The 17,122-nt window shown below is 47.9% G+C and overlaps 5 non-coding genes and 1 pseudogene across 5 annotated transcripts; all 6 read left to right on the forward strand.

Moving 5' to 3' along the window:
* Positions 1-4,064: 4,064 nt before the first annotated feature.
* LOC130309582 (U2 spliceosomal RNA) lies at positions 4,065-4,238 on the forward strand (annotated as a pseudogene).
* Positions 4,239-6,333: 2,095 nt separating this feature from the next.
* LOC130309418 (U2 spliceosomal RNA) lies at positions 6,334-6,524 on the forward strand. The gene has a single exon (XR_008858086.1). It is a non-coding gene; the product is annotated as a U2 spliceosomal RNA (small nuclear RNA).
* A 2,088-nt stretch (positions 6,525-8,612) lies between these two features.
* On the forward strand, positions 8,613-8,803 carry LOC130309419 (U2 spliceosomal RNA). Its single transcript, XR_008858087.1, has one exon. It is a non-coding gene; the product is annotated as a U2 spliceosomal RNA (small nuclear RNA).
* Positions 8,804-10,895: 2,092 nt separating this feature from the next.
* On the forward strand, positions 10,896-11,086 carry LOC130309420 (U2 spliceosomal RNA). Its single transcript, XR_008858088.1, has one exon. It is a non-coding gene; the product is annotated as a U2 spliceosomal RNA (small nuclear RNA).
* Positions 11,087-13,178: 2,092 nt separating this feature from the next.
* Positions 13,179-13,369, forward strand: LOC130309421 (U2 spliceosomal RNA). Its single transcript, XR_008858089.1, has one exon. It is a non-coding gene; the product is annotated as a U2 spliceosomal RNA (small nuclear RNA).
* A 2,100-nt stretch (positions 13,370-15,469) lies between these two features.
* Positions 15,470-15,660, forward strand: LOC130309422 (U2 spliceosomal RNA). Its single transcript, XR_008858090.1, has one exon. It is a non-coding gene; the product is annotated as a U2 spliceosomal RNA (small nuclear RNA).
* The last annotated feature ends 1,462 nt before the right edge of the window (positions 15,661-17,122 follow it).

Below are 17,122 nucleotides of genomic sequence, written 5' to 3' on the forward strand. Positions count from 1 at the left end.
CCATACAGAGGAAGAGGAAAGGAAGGGACAACGTATCAGAAGAGTCCCACAAAAGAAAGATAATCGAGACCTGCGAGACCCCTCAAGCTTCAGATGAGGAGGAGGAGATGGAGCAGGTCTGCGAGAGCCTTGAGGCTTCAGAAGGAGAGGAGGTGATGGAGCAGGCCCAAGTGGAGCAGGTCCAAGCAGAGCCAGTCCAAGCTCAATCTATGGAGGAGCTGCTGCAGGACCCAGAGGTTAAGAAAATCCTGGACACTCCGTCCAACACGGTCTACGACGAGTTCTTGGAAGGGCGCTACGAGAAGCCACAGGAGCCGACAGGCGCCAGAGAAGAGGACCCGTCCGACCAGACTGGTAACTAGTATCAGAACTAACCTCTCTTTTTATTCCCATGGCTGATCTCAACATCTTCTGCATTAATGTGAGGAGTATTAGAGCTTGGTTTAGATTTCAGACTGTTCTTACGTTCTTAGATTCCCAGAGGTGTGATGTTTACATGTTGCAGGAATGTGCTTTGTCTGCTTCTAGGTCTTACAACCATCTGGCCAGGCAGTGGCCTCACGGCCCTTCCTACTGGTCTGGTGGGGGCGACAATAGGTCTGCGGGGGTGGCCATCCTGATCAGGGGAGGTAACTTTGCACTTGATTCCGTCCGGGAGCTCGTCTGTGGCAGACTTCTTGTCGCAGACGGTTCCTGGGCGGGTGAGCCCGTGCGGCTCATCAACGTGTATGCCTCCCCTGAGAGGGATGTCCGACTGGAGGTTCTCCAGGCCCTGCGGGCTGAACTCGCCACCACTAGAGCAGTAGTGTTGGGTGGTGACTTCAACTGCCCCATTGAGGTGGACGGGCGCAGTTCTGGCACATCCGCCAACCTGGACGTGACGTCTAAACTGCTGATTGAGATGGTGACGGAGGCATCCTTGCAGGACGTTGTCGGGTCCGTCGGGAACGGCTCCGTAAACTATACGTGGAGCCGCCCCGATGGTTCGCTCCGTTCTCGGATAGACTTCATCTTCACTTCGAGAGCAGTCAGAAAGGTGTCGTACTCTATGGTCCCCTGCTTCTTCTCTGACCACAGGGCCATTCGATTCCGGGGGACTCTGGGCCATGGATTCCCACCTGGCCCGGGCTCCTGGAAGTTGAATTGTGCCCTGTTGGAGCAGAGGGAGGTCATGGAGGAACTTAGGGATGCTTACCTTGTATGGCGAAATGACAAATGTCTGTTCAAGTGCATCAGCGATTGGTGGGAATATGTTAAAGTCGAATTCCGTTGTTTCTTTCAGGCAAAAGGCAGACAACAGGCGTGTGCGAAGAAGTGGGACTTGAGGAAACTGCAGCGCGAGCTGCGGTCCCTGCAGGACCTGCTCCAGTGTGGCTGGGACGTCAGCGAGGAGCTGGAAGAGACCAAAAAGAGCTTGAAAAGGCACTTTGAGGAGGAATCCAAGCGAATCGTCTTTCGTTCCAAGGTGGAGAACCTGGAGAAGGGTGAGAAATGTAACTCTTTCTTTTTCAGGAAGCTCCATGCCGGCCACACGCCCCTGACTGAGCTACGAGATGAGACCGGACACATGAGGAGCGGCAAGGAGGAAGTGATGGGGGTCGTCCACGACTTCTACAGCAACCTCTACGCCCCCAAGTCATCCGACCCCGAAGCCGCCGAGAGGTTCCTGTCAGGTGTCACTAACGTTGTTGATCCCGCAGGTGCGGCGGCTATGGACGATCCCTTGACGGTGGGGGAGCTGCTCTCTGCCGCTAAATCCTTTAAGCCCGGCAGGACCCCGGGCAGTGACGGTCTCCCGGCCGAGCTCTACGTAGCGCTGGGTGACCTGATCTGTCCGGACCTGTTGGAGGTGTACGAGGAGATGGTGGTGGGGGGCAGAATGCCTCCGTCGTTGAGGGAAGGGATGATCACGATCTTGTATAAGCGGAAGGGGGAGAGATGTGACCTGAAAAACTGGCGTCCCATCTCTCTCCTGAACGTGGACTACAAGATCCTCGCCAAGGTGCTGGCCAACAGGCTGAAACCTGTCATGGGGCAGATCGTCCATCCGGACCAGACCTGCAGCATTCCTGGCCGCAGGATTGCCGACAGCCTTGCCCTTGTGAGAGACACGGTCCATTACATCCAGGACCGCGGGGGCCGCGCCGCCCTGGTCAGCTTAGATCAGGAGAAGGCGTTCGACCGTGTCTCCCACGCATTCATGGACAGGGTTTTGCGCAGGCTGGGTCTGGGGAATATGTTTTGCTCTTTTGTTAACGTTATGTATTTTGACATTTACAGCACGGTGTTGGTGAACGGCTGGAAGACTGACCCCTTTCCTATTCTTTCAGGGGTTAGACAAGGCTGCCCTCTTTCACCTCTCCTTTTTGTTTGTGTTATAGAGCTCTTCGCTGAGACTATCCGGCAGAATGGAGAGATCAGAGGGATCACCGCACCAGGACCAGATCGCCACGAGGTCAAGTGCTCGCTCTACATGGACGACGTGACCGTCTTCTGCGCTGACCAGCGTTCGGTGACTGCACTCGTCCAGACCTGCGAGGACTTCGGCAGAGCTTCGGGGGCAAAAGTCAACTGCGGGAAGTCGGAGGCCATGCTCTTCGGGGAATGGCACCTGGCTTCTTCCGCCCCCTTCCCCTTTACTATTAAGCCGGACTTCATTCAAATTCTTGGAGTCTGGTTCGGGAAGGAAGGAGCGGCCCTTAAGTCTTGGCAAGACCGACTAGGAAGGATAAACTCGAAGATCGGACTGTGGAGCTCCAGAAAGCTCACGATGGAAGGCAAGGCACTTGTCCTGCGGAGTGAAGTTTTGCCTGTGCTCCAATATACCGCACAGGCCTGGCCTCCCCATACCACCGTTTGCAAGGCCATCACCCGGACAGTGTTTGGCTTCGTCTGGGGCAAAATGGACAGAGTCAAGAGGACCGTGATGTACAAGGAACCCCGCAAGGGTGGGAAGGGAATACCCGACATCCCCGCTCTGCTGAGGGCCTCCTTTGCATGTGTCACGGTGCAGCGGACTCTTGTAGAAAAGACTGGCTCAGCGGGCAGGTCCATGTCTCGCTTGCTTCTCATGCCCCTCTGGAGACAGCTGGGCTGGGACAAGTGGGACAGCTCCATCCCTTACAACTGGAACACTCCCTGGTTCTATGGGGATGTTGTCCGGTTTGTGAGGGAGCACCAGCTGGAAGGACTGAAACCAGACCTATGGAAGCCAAAGACAATCCACAAGCTCATCCGAGCTAAGGACTCGACCGAGCTGGTTCCGGGACTCCCCGCAGCCACTGCAGAGACAGTTTGGAACAATGTGGCCTCAAAGCGGCTTACCAATGGACACAAGGACTTGTCGTGGATGGCCGTCATGGGAGGTCTCTCTCTCAGGTCATTCATGCATGCCCGCAACCTGTGCAAGACCCGGTACTGCCCCCGTTGCCCCTACGTGGAGGAAACATCTTTCCACGTGTTTTGGCAGTGCCCCTTTGCACAGGGTCTGTTGGACGCCCTAGAACAGGAACTCAGAGACTCAGTGCCCAGGAGCTGCCTATCGTACCATTCGGTGCTTTACGGCCTGTTCCCTGGGACCCACGACGTGGAGGCCATCCAGGAGGCCTGGCACCTTATGAACTGTTTTAAGGACGCAGTGTGGCTTGCCAGGAACCGCCTCGTGATCAACAGGGAAAACATGTCCGTCCGGGACTGCCGCAGGTTCATCAAGAACCTGCTTAGAGACTATTCCATCTTGGACAGCTCGGCCGTTGATGAGGAAGAAGAGGAGTGAAGACCCCTCTCCTTCTCCCATGTCTCCCTGAAGATACAGCCCAACAGTTTGGCCCTGTGATCCGCCCCCTCCCTACCCCCACATAGTCGCCCACACCCCTACCCCGATCACAGATTGTATTATTTGGTTTTTGTTTGATCTCTTGTGCCTTTATATTGCAGGATTGAGCTGAATGTTAGAGTAGCATGGTGTGCGATGTATAGCTTAGGGAACCTTTGCTGTGTATTGTACTATCATGCTTTGTGTGACTGTAATTTATTGTACGACTTGTAATGACTGAACGGTAAATAAAGCTCTTTCAATCAAAAAATCTGTTCTTATCAGTTTAATATCTGATACGTCCCCTATCTGGGGACCATATATTAAATGGATTTTTGAGAACGGGGGCCGATTTCGAAGCTTGCTTCCGTCGCCCTATGCATTGACCCGATATGGCAGTATCTTCGGGTACAGTGCACCACCCCCTTACAGGGTTAAAAAGAAAGATTCCTACTTTCATTGCTACCTGCTTGCTGGCTAGCCAGCTAGCCAGCCCTGTGGGCCTTGCTGCTGCTGCAGCCAAAAAACAAAAGGTGGTGCTGCTGCTGCTTCTGCTGCTTCTGCTTCTGCTTGTGTCTGGCCGCTGTTGGAGCGTCCAGGCACAGGACTTCTGCTGCTGCTGACTAAATGGCCTCCTTAATTGGATCATTTGAGTAGCCAGCACACCTGTGCAGGTAGGGCATGACATGATAGGCAGCTGCCTTGATAGCGGGTGGGTGCTGAATGTTCCTAATTGACAAAATAAGATTAATGCTTATGAAGAAATATAAAATCTCATCCCTTCCCCAATATCGCGCCACACCCCTACCCCTTAATTCCCTGGTTGAACTTGATGGACATATGTCTTTTTTCGACCGTACTAACTATGTAACTATGTAACATAACATGGGGGGGGGGGGGGTCTCCTGGCTGTTCACACAGGTGTGTCATTGCTGTACATTGACCATGCATTGCTTCTGTGGTATTGCAAAGGCAAAGACAAATGCTTCCAGCCATCCATTGCACTAATGGATTGGTTATCAGCTGGCTGTCTATGTCCCGCATCAATATAGACCAAAGTACAGAGGGTTAGGCTATGCTATTGTGCACCTACCTGATGCATCAGAAGGTGCGAGGCCCTTGCTAAATTCTGTGCACAGACTTTGAGATCTATACTTTAGACTGTATCTAAACCTGCTCCAACATGGACTGACATTCTGGCCTACTTTCAGCCGATGCGACTTGTCTGTCGCTGAACAGTCGCTTTTTATGTATTCAGCACCTATGTATAATGTTGTAAAAATGCTCTAGAAGCTAAAGTCGCAGAAATGTCACACATATTTGGCCTGCAACTTTCTGTGCGACAAATTCAGACAGGAAAAATCAGTATAAATCCTTAGAAAATTATCCCCCAGTGTCTCCATCTGCTGGCGGTATTGAATAAGCATTGCTGCACTGATGGGGTATGCATTAGACGAAAAAAAAGAAGAAAAAGAAGAATAATACGCCCAGAAAAGAGGCGAAAAGGAGAAAAACGTAAAAAAACGTGAAAAAAAAGTAAGAGGAAGAGAAGGGAAAAAAAGGTGGAAATGGGTTTAAAAGTGATTTCGGCGGAGAAATATATATATATATATATATATATATATATATATATATATATATATATACGCGCACACACACACATATATATAAACGTATTCTCCGTTGAGATATTGCAGCCGCTGCTGTGTCCAGGCCCAGGAGCCTTAGCACTGTGCTGTGATGTCACTCAATACCACTGACATCACTAGGTGTAAACAACATCTCTCCTTTGCTTTGTATGTGACTATGGAGCTGTTTGGTGATGTCGTCTATTATGGCCTTCATAGAAGCAACAGGAGATTGTTGCATCCATCTAGAACCCTCAGAACTACAGTGCTATGATGTCACTCACTTCCACAGGCCTTGCAGAGTGTAAACAACAACAACCCAGCTTTGTTGTGTATGTAACCATAGGGATTTGTGATGTCACCTAGAACCTTCACAGCAGCGACAGCTTTATGAGGAGCATCAGCACTGCTCTGCCTGAGCAGAACCATCACCGCCATAGGTTGTCAAATAACCCGGATTTAACCCACACAGGTAAGTCCAATGGGGTGCAGGCATGTCCTCTATGCTTACAGCTTCCCGTGGGTGTTGGTTTGATACCGTTTGGGGACAGCCAAGGAGGCATCTGCAGGCAACAAAGGTAGGTGTGTGCTTGTGTGTGTGTTTCCTATGCAGATCCTAAGCCCAGTGTCACATGCAAGTAGGAGGAGTAAGAAGGGTTCCTGGCAAATCCGGGTTATGGATTGCATTTAAAAAGGCCCCGTGGGAGTGCAATGGGCCCCTGTCTTGCTGCTTAGCAATAATGGTATGGGTTTAGGTTCTGCTGTGTGTACTGGTGGTTGACTGCCCCCCAGCCCAGAGTGTGCATGGAAAATTGTCTGGCAGCCTCCCTGACAGCAAGCAGTGATAGTGCCCATGAAGGGCACCTTGTTGGGCCCGCCCCTTTCACGGTTATCGCTTCTCGGCCTTTTGGCTAAGATCAAGTGTAGTATCTGTTCTTATCAGTTTAATATCTGATACGTCCCCTATCTGGGGACCATATATTAAATGGATTTTTGAGAACGGGGGCCGATTTCGAAGCTTGCTTCCGTCGCCCTATGCATTGACCCGATATGGCAGTATCTTCGGGTACAGTGCACCACCCCCTTACAGGGTTAAAAAGAAAGATTCCTACTTTCATTGCTACCTGCTTGCTGGCTAGCCAGCTAGCCAGCCCTGTGGGCCTTGCTGCTGCTGCAGCCAAAAAACAAAAGGTGGTGCTGCTGCTGCTTCTGCTGCTTCTGCTTCTGCTTGTGTCTGGCCGCTGTTGGAGCGTCCAGGCACAGGACTTCTGCTGCTGCTGACTAAATGGCCTCCTTAATTGGATCATTTGAGTAGCCAGCACACCTGTGCAGGTAGGGCATGACATGATAGGCAGCTGCCTTGATAGCGGGTGGGTGCTGAATGTTCCTAATTGACAAAATAAGATTAATGCTTATGAAGAAATATAAAATCTCATCCCTTCCCCAATATCGCGCCACACCCCTACCCATTAATTCCCTGGTTGAACTTGATGGACATATGTCTTTTTTCGACCGTACTAACTATGTAACTATGTAACATAACATGGGGGGGGGGGGGGGTCTCCTGGCTGTTCACACAGGTGTGTCATTGCTGTACATTGACCATGCATTGCTTCTGTGGTATTGCAAAGGCAAAGACAAATGCTTCCAGCCATCCATTGCACTAATGGATTGGTCATCAGCTGGCTGTCTATGTCCCGCATCAATATAGACCAAAGTACAGAGGGTTAGGCTATGCTATTGTGCACCTACCTGATGCATCAGAAGGTGCGAGGCCCTTGCTAAATTCTGTGCACAGACTTTGAGATCTATACTTTAGACTGTATCTAAACCTGCTCCAACATGGACTGACATTCTGGCCTACTTTCAGCCGATGCGACTTGTCTGTCGCTGAACAGTCGCTTTTTATGTATTCAGCACCTATGTATAATGTTGTAAAAATGCTCTAGAAGCTAAAGTCGCAGAAATGTCACACATATTTGGCCTGCAACTTTCTGTGCGACAAATTCAGACAGGAAAAATCAGTATAAATCCTTAGAAAATTATCCCCCAGTGTCTCCATCTGCTGGCGGTATTGAATAAGCATTGCTGCACTGATGGGGTATGCATTAGACGAAAAAAAAGAAGAAAAAGAAGAATAATACGCCCAGAAAAGAGGCGAAAAGGAGAAAAACGTAAAAAAACGTGAAAAAAAAGTAAGAGGAAGAGAAGGGAAAAAAAGGTGGAAATGGGTTTAAAAGTGATTTCGGCGGAGAAATATATATATATATATATATATATATATATATATATATATACGCGCACACACACACATATATATAAACGTATTCTCCGTTGAGATATTGCAGCCGCTGCTGTGTCCAGGCCCAGGAGCCTTAGCACTGTGCTGTGATGTCACTCAATACCACTGACATCACTAGGTGTAAACAACATCTCTCCTTTGCTGTGTATGTGACTATGGAGCTGTTTGGTGATGTCGTCTATTATGGCCTTCATAGAAGCAACAGGAGATTGTTGCATCCATCTAGAACCCTCAGAACTACAGTGCTATGATGTCACTCACTTCCACAGGCCTTGCAGAGTGTAAACAACAACAACCCAGCTTTGTTGTGTATGTAACCATAGGGATTTGTGATGTCACCTAGAACCTTCACAGCAGCGACAGCTTTATGAGGAGCATCAGCACTGCTCTGCCTGAGCAGAACCATCACCGCCATAGGTTGTCAAATAACCCGGATTTAACCCACACAGGTAAGTCCAATGGGGTGCAGGCATGTCCTCTATGCTTACAGCTTCCCGTGGGTGTTGGTTTGATACCGTTTGGGGACAGCCAAGGAGGCATCTGTAGGCAACAAAGGTAGGTGTGTGCTTGTGTGTGTGTTTCCTATGCAGATCCTAAGCCCAGTGTCACATGCAAGTAGGAGGAGTAAGAAGGGTTCCTGGCAAATCCGGGTTATGGATTGCATTTAAAAAGGCCCCGTGGGAGTGCAATGGGCCCCTGTCTTGCTGCTTAGCAATAATGGTATGGGTTTAGGTTCTGCTGTGTGTACTGGTGGTTGACTGCCCCCCAGCCCAGAGTGTGCATGGAAAATTGTCTGGCAGCCTCCCTGACAGCAAGCAGTGATAGTGCCCATGAAGGGCACCTTGTTGGGCCCGCCCCTTTCACGGTTATCGCTTCTCGGCCTTTTGGCTAAGATCAAGTGTAGTATCTGTTCTTATCAGTTTAATATCTGATACGTCCCCTATCTGGGGACCATATATTAAATGGATTTTTGAGAACGGGGGCCGATTTCGAAGCTTGCTTCCGTCGCCCTATGCATTGACCCGATATGGCAGTATCTTCGGGTACAGTGCACCACCCCCTTACAGGGTTAAAAAGAAAGATTCCTACTTTCATTGCTACCTGCTTGCTGGCTAGCCAGCTAGCCAGCCCTGTGGGCCTTGCTGCTGCTGCAGCCAAAAAACAAAAGGTGGTGCTGCTGCTGCTTCTGCTGCTTCTGCTTCTGCTTGTGTCTGGCCGCTGTTGGAGCGTCCAGGCACAGGACTTCTGCTGCTGCTGACTAAATGGCCTCCTTAATTGGATCATTTGAGTAGCCAGCACACCTGTGCAGGTAGGGCATGACATGATAGGCAGCTGCCTTGATAGCGGGTGGGTGCTGAATGTTCCTAATTGACAAAATAAGATTAATGCTTATGAAGAAATATAAAATCTCATCCCTTCCCCAATATCGCGCCACACCCCTACCCCTTAATTCCCTGGTTGAACTTGATGGACATATGTCTTTTTTCGACCGTACTAACTATGTAACTATGTAACATAACATGGGGGGGGGGGGGGTCTCCTGGCTGTTCACACAGGTGTGTCATTGCTGTACATTGACCATGCATTGCTTCTGTGGTATTGCAAAGGCAAAGACAAATGCTTCCAGCCATCCATTGCACTAATGGATTGGTCATCAGCTGGCTGTCTATGTCCCGCATCAATATAGACCAAAGTACAGAGGGTTAGGCTATGCTATTGTGCACCTACCTGATGCATCAGAAGGTGCGAGGCCCTTGCTAAATTCTGTGCACAGACTTTGAGATCTATACTTTAGACTGTATCTAAACCTGCTCCAACATGGACTGACATTCTGGCCTACTTTCAGCCGATGCGACTTGTCTGTCGCTGAACAGTCGCTTTTTATGTATTCAGCACCTATGTATAATGTTGTAAAAATGCTCTAGAAGCTAAAGTCGCAGAAATGTCACACATATTTGGCCTGCAACTTTCTGTGCGACAAATTCAGACAGGAAAAATCAGTATAAATCCTTAGAAAATTATCCCCCAGTGTCTCCATCTGCTGGCGGTATTGAATAAGCATTGCTGCACTGATGGGGTATGCATTAGACGAAAAAAAAGAAGAAAAAGAAGAATAATACGCCCAGAAAAGAGGCGAAAAGGAGAAAAACGTAAAAAAACGTGAAAAAAAAGTAAGAGGAAGAGAAGGGAAAAAAAGGTGGAAATGGGTTTAAAAGTGATTTCGGCGGAGAAATATATATATATATATATATATATATATATATATATATATATATACGCGCACACACACACATATATATAAACGTATTCTCCGTTGAGATATTGCAGCCGCTGCTGTGTCCAGGCCCAGGAGCCTTAGCACTGTGCTGTGATGTCACTCAATACCACTGACATCACTAGGTGTAAACAACATCTCTCCTTTGCTGTGTATGTGACTATGGAGCTGTTTGGTGATGTCGTCTATTATGGCCTTCATAGAAGCAACAGGAGATTGTTGCATCCATCTAGAACCCTCAGAACTACAGTGCTATGATGTCACTCACTTCCACAGGCCTTGCAGAGTGTAAACAACAACAACCCAGCTTTGTTGTGTATGTAACCATAGGGATTTGTGATGTCACCTAGAACCTTCACAGCAGCGAACAGCTTTATGAGGAGCATCAGCACTGCTCTGCCTGAGCAGAACCATCACCGCCATAGGTTGTCAAATAACCCGGATTTAACCCACACAGGTAAGTCCAATGGGGTGCAGGCATGTCCTCTATGCTTACAGCTTCCCGTGGGTGTTGGTTTGATACCGTTTGGGGACAGCCAAGGAGGCATCTGCAGGCAACAAAGGTAGGTGTGTGCTTGTGTGTGTGTTTCCTATGCAGATCCTAAGCCCAGTGTCACATGCAAGTAGGAGGAGTAAGAAGGGTTCCTGGCAAATCCGGGTTATGGATTGCATTTAAAAAGGCCCCGTGGGAGTGCAATGGGCCCCTGTCTTGCTGCTTAGCAATAATGGTATGGGTTTAGGTTCTGCTGTGTGTACTGGTGGTTGACTGCCCCCCAGCCCAGAGTGTGCATGGAAAATTGTCTGGCAGCCTCCCTGACAGCAAGCAGTGATAGTGCCCATGAAGGGCACCTTGTTGGGCCCGCCCCTTTCACGGTTATCGCTTCTCGGCCTTTTGGCTAAGATCAAGTGTAGTATCTGTTCTTATCAGTTTAATATCTGATACGTCCCCTATCTGGGGACCATATATTAAATGGATTTTTGAGAACGGGGGCCGATTTCGAAGCTTGCTTCCGTCGCCCTATGCATTGACCCGATATGGCAGTATCTTCGGGTACAGTGCACCACCCCCTTACAGGGTTAAAAAGAAAGATTCCTACTTTCATTGCTACCTGCTTGCTGGCTAGCCAGCTAGCCAGCCCTGTGGGCCTTGCTGCTGCTGCAGCCAAAAAACAAAAGGTGGTGCTGCTGCTGCTTCTGCTGCTTCTGCTTCTGCTTGTGTCTGGCCGCTGTTGGAGCGTCCAGGCACAGGACTTCTGCTGCTGCTGACTAAATGGCCTCCTTAATTGGATCATTTGAGTAGCCAGCACACCTGTGCAGGTAGGGCATGACATGATAGGCAGCTGCCTTGATAGCGGGTGGGTGCTGAATGTTCCTAATTGACAAAATAAGATTAATGCTTATGAAGAAATATAAAATCTCATCCCTTCCCCAATATCGCGCCACACCCCTACCCCTTAATTCCCTGGTTGAACTTGATGGACATATGTCTTTTTTCGACCGTACTAACTATGTAACTATGTAACATAACATGGGGGGGGGGGGGTCTCCTGGCTGTTCACACAGGTGTGTCATTGCTGTACATTGACCATGCATTGCTTCTGTGGTATTGCAAAGGCAAAGACAAATGCTTCCAGCCATCCATTGCACTAATGGATTGGTCATCAGCTGGCTGTCTATGTCCCGCATCAATATAGACCAAAGTACAGAGGGTTAGGCTATGCTATTGTGCACCTACCTGATGCATCAGAAGGTGCGAGGCCCTTGCTAAATTCTGTGCACAGACTTTGAGATCTATACTTTAGACTGTATCTAAACCTGCTCCAACATGGACTGACATTCTGGCCTACTTTCAGCCGATGCGACTTGTCTGTCGCTGAACAGTCGCTTTTTATGTATTCAGCACCTATGTATAATGTTGTAAAAATGCTCTAGAAGCTAAAGTCGCAGAAATGTCACACATATTTGGCCTGCAACTTTCTGTGCGACAAATTCAGACAGGAAAAATCAGTATAAATCCTTAGAAAATTATCCCCCAGTGTCTCCATCTGCTGGCGGTATTGAATAAGCATTGCTGCACTGATGGGGTATGCATTAGACGAAAAAAAAGAAGAAAAAGAAGAATAATACGCCCAGAAAAGAGGCGAAAAGGAGAAAAACGTAAAAAAACGTGAAAAAAAAGTAAGAGGAAGAGAAGGGAAAAAAAGGTGGAAATGGGTTTAAAAGTGATTTCGGCGGAGAAATATATATATATATATATATATATATATATATATATATATATATATACGCGCACACACACACATATATATAAACGTATTCTCCGTTGAGATCTTGCAGCCGCTGCTGTGTCCAGGCCCAGGAGCCTTAGCACTGTGCTGTGATGTCACTCAATACCACTGACATCACTAGGTGTAAACAACATCTCTCCTTTGCTGTGTATGTGACTATGGAGCTGTTTGGTGATGTCGTCTATTATGGCCTTCATAGAAGCAACAGGAGATTGTTGCATCCATCTAGAACCCTCAGAACTACAGTGCTATGATGTCACTCACTTCCACAGGCCTTGCAGAGTGTAAACAACAACAACCCAGCTTTGTTGTGTATGTAACCATAGGGATTTGTGATGTCACCTAGAACCTTCACAGCAGCGACAGCTTTATGAGGAGCATCAGCACTGCTCTGCCTGAGCAGAACCATCACCGCCATAGGTTGTCAAATAACCCGGATTTAACCCACACAGGTAAGTCCAATGGGGTGCAGGCATGTCCTCTATGCTTACAGCTTCCCGTGGGTGTTGGTTTGATACCGTTTGGGGACAGCCAAGGAGGCATCTGCAGGCAACAAAGGTAGGTGTGTGCTTGTGTGTGTGTTTCCTATGCAGATCCTAAGCCCAGTGTCACATGCAAGTAGGAGGAGTAAGAAGGGTTCCTGGCAAATCCGGGTTATGGATTGCATTTAAAAAGGCCCCGTGGGAGTGCAATGGGCCCCTGTCTTGCTGCTTAGCAATAATGGTATGGGTTTAGGTTCTGCTGTGTGTACTGGTGGTTGACTGCCCCCCAGCCCAGAGTGTGCATGGAAAATTGTCTGGCAGCCTCCCTGACAGCAAGCAGTGATAGTGCCCATGAAGGGCACCTTGTTGGGCCCGCCCCTTTCACGGTTATCGCTTCTCGGCCTTTTGGCTAAGATCAAGTGTAGTATCTGTTCTTATCAGTTTAATATCTGATACGTCCCCTATCTGGGGACCATATATTAAATGGATTTTTGAGAACGGGGGCCGATTTCGAAGCTTGCTTCCGTCGCCCTATGCATTGACCCGATATGGCAGTATCTTCGGGTACAGTGCACCACCCCCTTACAGGGTTAAAAAGAAAGATTCCTACTTTCATTGCTACCTGCTTGCTGGCTAGCCAGCTAGCCAGCCCTGTGGGCCTTGCTGCTGCTGCAGCCAAAAAACAAAAGGTGGTGCTGCTGCTGCTTCTGCTGCTTCTGCTTCTGCTTGTGTCTGGCCGCTGTTGGAGCGTCCAGGCACAGGACTTCTGCTGCTGCTGACTAAATGGCCTCCTTAATTGGATCATTTGAGTAGCCAGCACACCTGTGCAGGTAGGGCATGACATGATAGGCAGCTGCCTTGATAGCGGGTGGGTGCTGAATGTTCCTAATTGACAAAATAAGATTAATGCTTATGAAGAAATATAAAATCTCATCCCTTCCCCAATATCGCGCCACACCCCTACCCCTTAATTCCCTGGTTGAACTTGATGGACATATGTCTTTTTTCGACCGTACTAACTATGTAACTATGTAACATAACATGGGGGGGGGGGGGGGGTCTCCTGGCTGTTCACACAGGTGTGTCATTGCTGTACATTGACCATGCATTGCTTCTGTGGTATTGCAAAGGCAAAGACAAATGCTTCCAGCCATCCATTGCACTAATGGATTGGTCATCAGCTGGCTGTCTATGTCCCGCATCAATATAGACCAAAGTACAGAGGGTTAGGCTATGCTATTGTGCACCTACCTGATGCATCAGAAGGTGCGAGGCCCTTGCTAAATTCTGTGCACAGACTTTGAGATCTATACTTTAGACTGTATCTAAACCTGCTCCAACATGGACTGACATTCTGGCCTACTTTCAGCCGATGCGACTTGTCTGTCGCTGAACAGTCGCTTTTTATGTATTCAGCACCTATGTATAATGTTGTAAAAATGCTCTAGAAGCTAAAGTCGCAGAAATGTCACACATATTTGGCCTGCAACTTTCTGTGCGACAAATTCAGACAGGAAAAATCAGTATAAATCCTTAGAAAATTATCCCCCAGTGTCTCCATCTGCTGGCGGTATTGAATAAGCATTGCTGCACTGATGGGGTATGCATTAGACGAAAAAAAAGAAGAAAAAGAAGAATAATACGCCCAGAAAAGAGGCGAAAAGGAGAAAAACGTAAAAAAACGTGAAAAAAAAAGTAAGAGGAAGAGAAGGGAAAAAAAGGTGGAAATGGGTTTAAAAGTGATTTCGGCGGAGAAATATATATATATATATATATATATATATATATATATATATATATATATATACGCGCACACACACACATATATATAAACGTATTCTCCGTTGAGATATTGCAGCCGCTGCTGTGTCCAGGCCCAGGAGCCTTAGCACTGTGCTGTGATGTCACTCAATACCACTGACATCACTAGGTGTAAACAACATCTCTCCTTTGCTGTGTATGTGACTATGGAGCTGTTTGGTGATGTCGTCTATTATGGCCTTCATAGAAGCAACAGGAGATTGTTGCATCCATCTAGAACCCTCAGAACTACAGTGCTATGATGTCACTCACTTCCACAGGCCTTGCAGAGTGTAAACAACAACAACCCAGCTTTGTTGTGTATGTAACCATAGGGATTTGTGATGTCACCTAGAACCTTCACAGCAGCGACAGCTTTATGAGGAGCATCAGCACTGCTCTGCCTGAGCAGAACCATCACCGCCATAGGTTGTCAAATAACCCGGATTTAACCCACACAGGTAAGTCCAATGGGGTGCAGGCATGTCCTCTATGCTTACAGCTTCCCGTGGGTGTTGGTTTGATACCGTTTGGGGACAGCCAAGGAGGCATCTGCAGGCAACAAAGGTAGGTGTGTGCTTGTGTGTGTGTTTCCTATGCAGATCCTAAGCCCAGTGTCACATGCAAGTAGGAGGAGTAAGAAGGGTTCCTGGCAAATCCGGGTTATGGATTGCATTTAAAAAGGCCCCGTGGGAGTGCAATGGGCCCCTGTCTTGCTGCTTAGCAATAATGGTATGGGTTTAGGTTCTGCTGTGTGTACTGGTGGTTGACTGCCCCCCAGCCCAGAGTGTGCATGGAAAATTGTCTGGCAGCCTCCCTGACAGCAAGCAGTGATAGTGCCCATGAAGGGCACCTTGTTGGGCCCGCCCCTTTCACGGTTATCGCTTCTCGGCCTTTTGGCTAAGATCAAGTGTAGTATCTGTTCTTATCAGTTTAATATCTGATACGTCCCCTATCTGGGGACCATATATTAAATGGATTTTTGAGAACGGGGGCCGATTTCGAAGCTTGCTTCCGTCGCCCTATGCATTGACCCGATATGGCAGTATCTTCGGGTACAGTGCACCACCCCCTTACAGGGTTAAAAAGAAAGATTCCTACTTTCATTGCTACCTGCTTGCTGGCTAGCCAGCTAGCCAGCCCTGTGGGCCTTGCTGCTGCTGCAGCCAAAAAACAAAAGGTGGTGCTGCTGCTGCTTCTGCTGCTTCTGCTTCTGCTTGTGTCTGGCCGCTGTTGGAGCGTCCAGGCACAGGACTTCTGCTGCTGCTGACTAAATGGCCTCCTTAATTGGATCATTTGAGTAGCCAGCACACCTGTGCAGGTAGGGCATGACATGATAGGCAGCTGCCTTGATAGCGGGTGGGTGCTGAATGTTCCTAATTGACAAAATAAGATTAATGCTTATGAAGAAATATAAAATCTCATCCCTTCCCCAATATCGCGCCACACCCCTACCCCTTAATTCCCTGGTTGAACTTGATGGACATATGTCTTTTTTCGACCGTACTAACTATGTAACTATGTAACATAACATGGGGGGGGGGGGGGGGGGTCTCCTGGCTGTTCACACAGGTGTGTCATTGCTGTACATTGACCATGCATTGCTTCTGTGGTATTGCAAAGGCAAAGACAAATGCTTCCAGCCATCCATTGCACTAATGGATTGGTCATCAGCTGGCTGTCTATGTCCCGCATCAATATAGACCAAAGTACAGAGGGTTAGGCTATGCTATTGTGCACCTACCTGATGCATCAGAAGGTGCGAGGCCCTTGCTAAATTCTGTGCACAGACTTTGAGATCTATACTTTAGACTGTATCTAAACCTGCTCCAACATGGACTGACATTCTGGCCTACTTTCAGCCGATGCGACTTGTCTGTCGCTGAACAGTCGCTTTTTATGTATTCAGCACCTATGTATAATGTTGTAAAAATGCTCTAGAAGCTAAAGTCGCAGAAATGTCACACATATTTGGCCTGCAACTTTCTGTGCGACAAATTCAGACAGGAAAAATCAGTATAAATCCTTAGAAAATTATCCCCCAGTGTCTCCATCTGCTGGCGGTATTGAATAAGCATTGCTGCACTGATGGGGTATGCATTAGACGAAAAAAAAGAAGAAAAAGAAGAATAATACGCCCAGAAAAGAGGCGAAAAGGAGAAAAACGTAAAAAAACGTGAAAAAAAAGTAAGAGGAAGAGAAGGGAAAAAAAGGTGGAAATGGGTTTAAAAGTGATTTCGGCGGAGAAATATATATATATATATATATATATATATATATATATATATATACGCGCACACACACACATATATATAAACGTATTCTCCGTTGAGATCTTGCAGCCGCTGCTGTGTCCAGGCCCAGGAGCCTTAGCACTGTGCTGTGATGTCACTCAATACCACTGACATCACTAGGTGTAAACAACATCTCTCCTTTGCTGTGTATGTGACTATGGAGCTGTTTGGTGATGTCGTCTATTATGGCCTTCATAGAAGCAACAGGAGATTGTTGCATCCATCTAGAACCCTCAGAA

This window comes from Hyla sarda, unplaced genomic scaffold (genome assembly GCF_029499605.1).
Source record: "Hyla sarda isolate aHylSar1 unplaced genomic scaffold, aHylSar1.hap1 scaffold_153, whole genome shotgun sequence".
Taxonomy (NCBI): Eukaryota; Metazoa; Chordata; class Amphibia; order Anura; family Hylidae; genus Hyla; species Hyla sarda.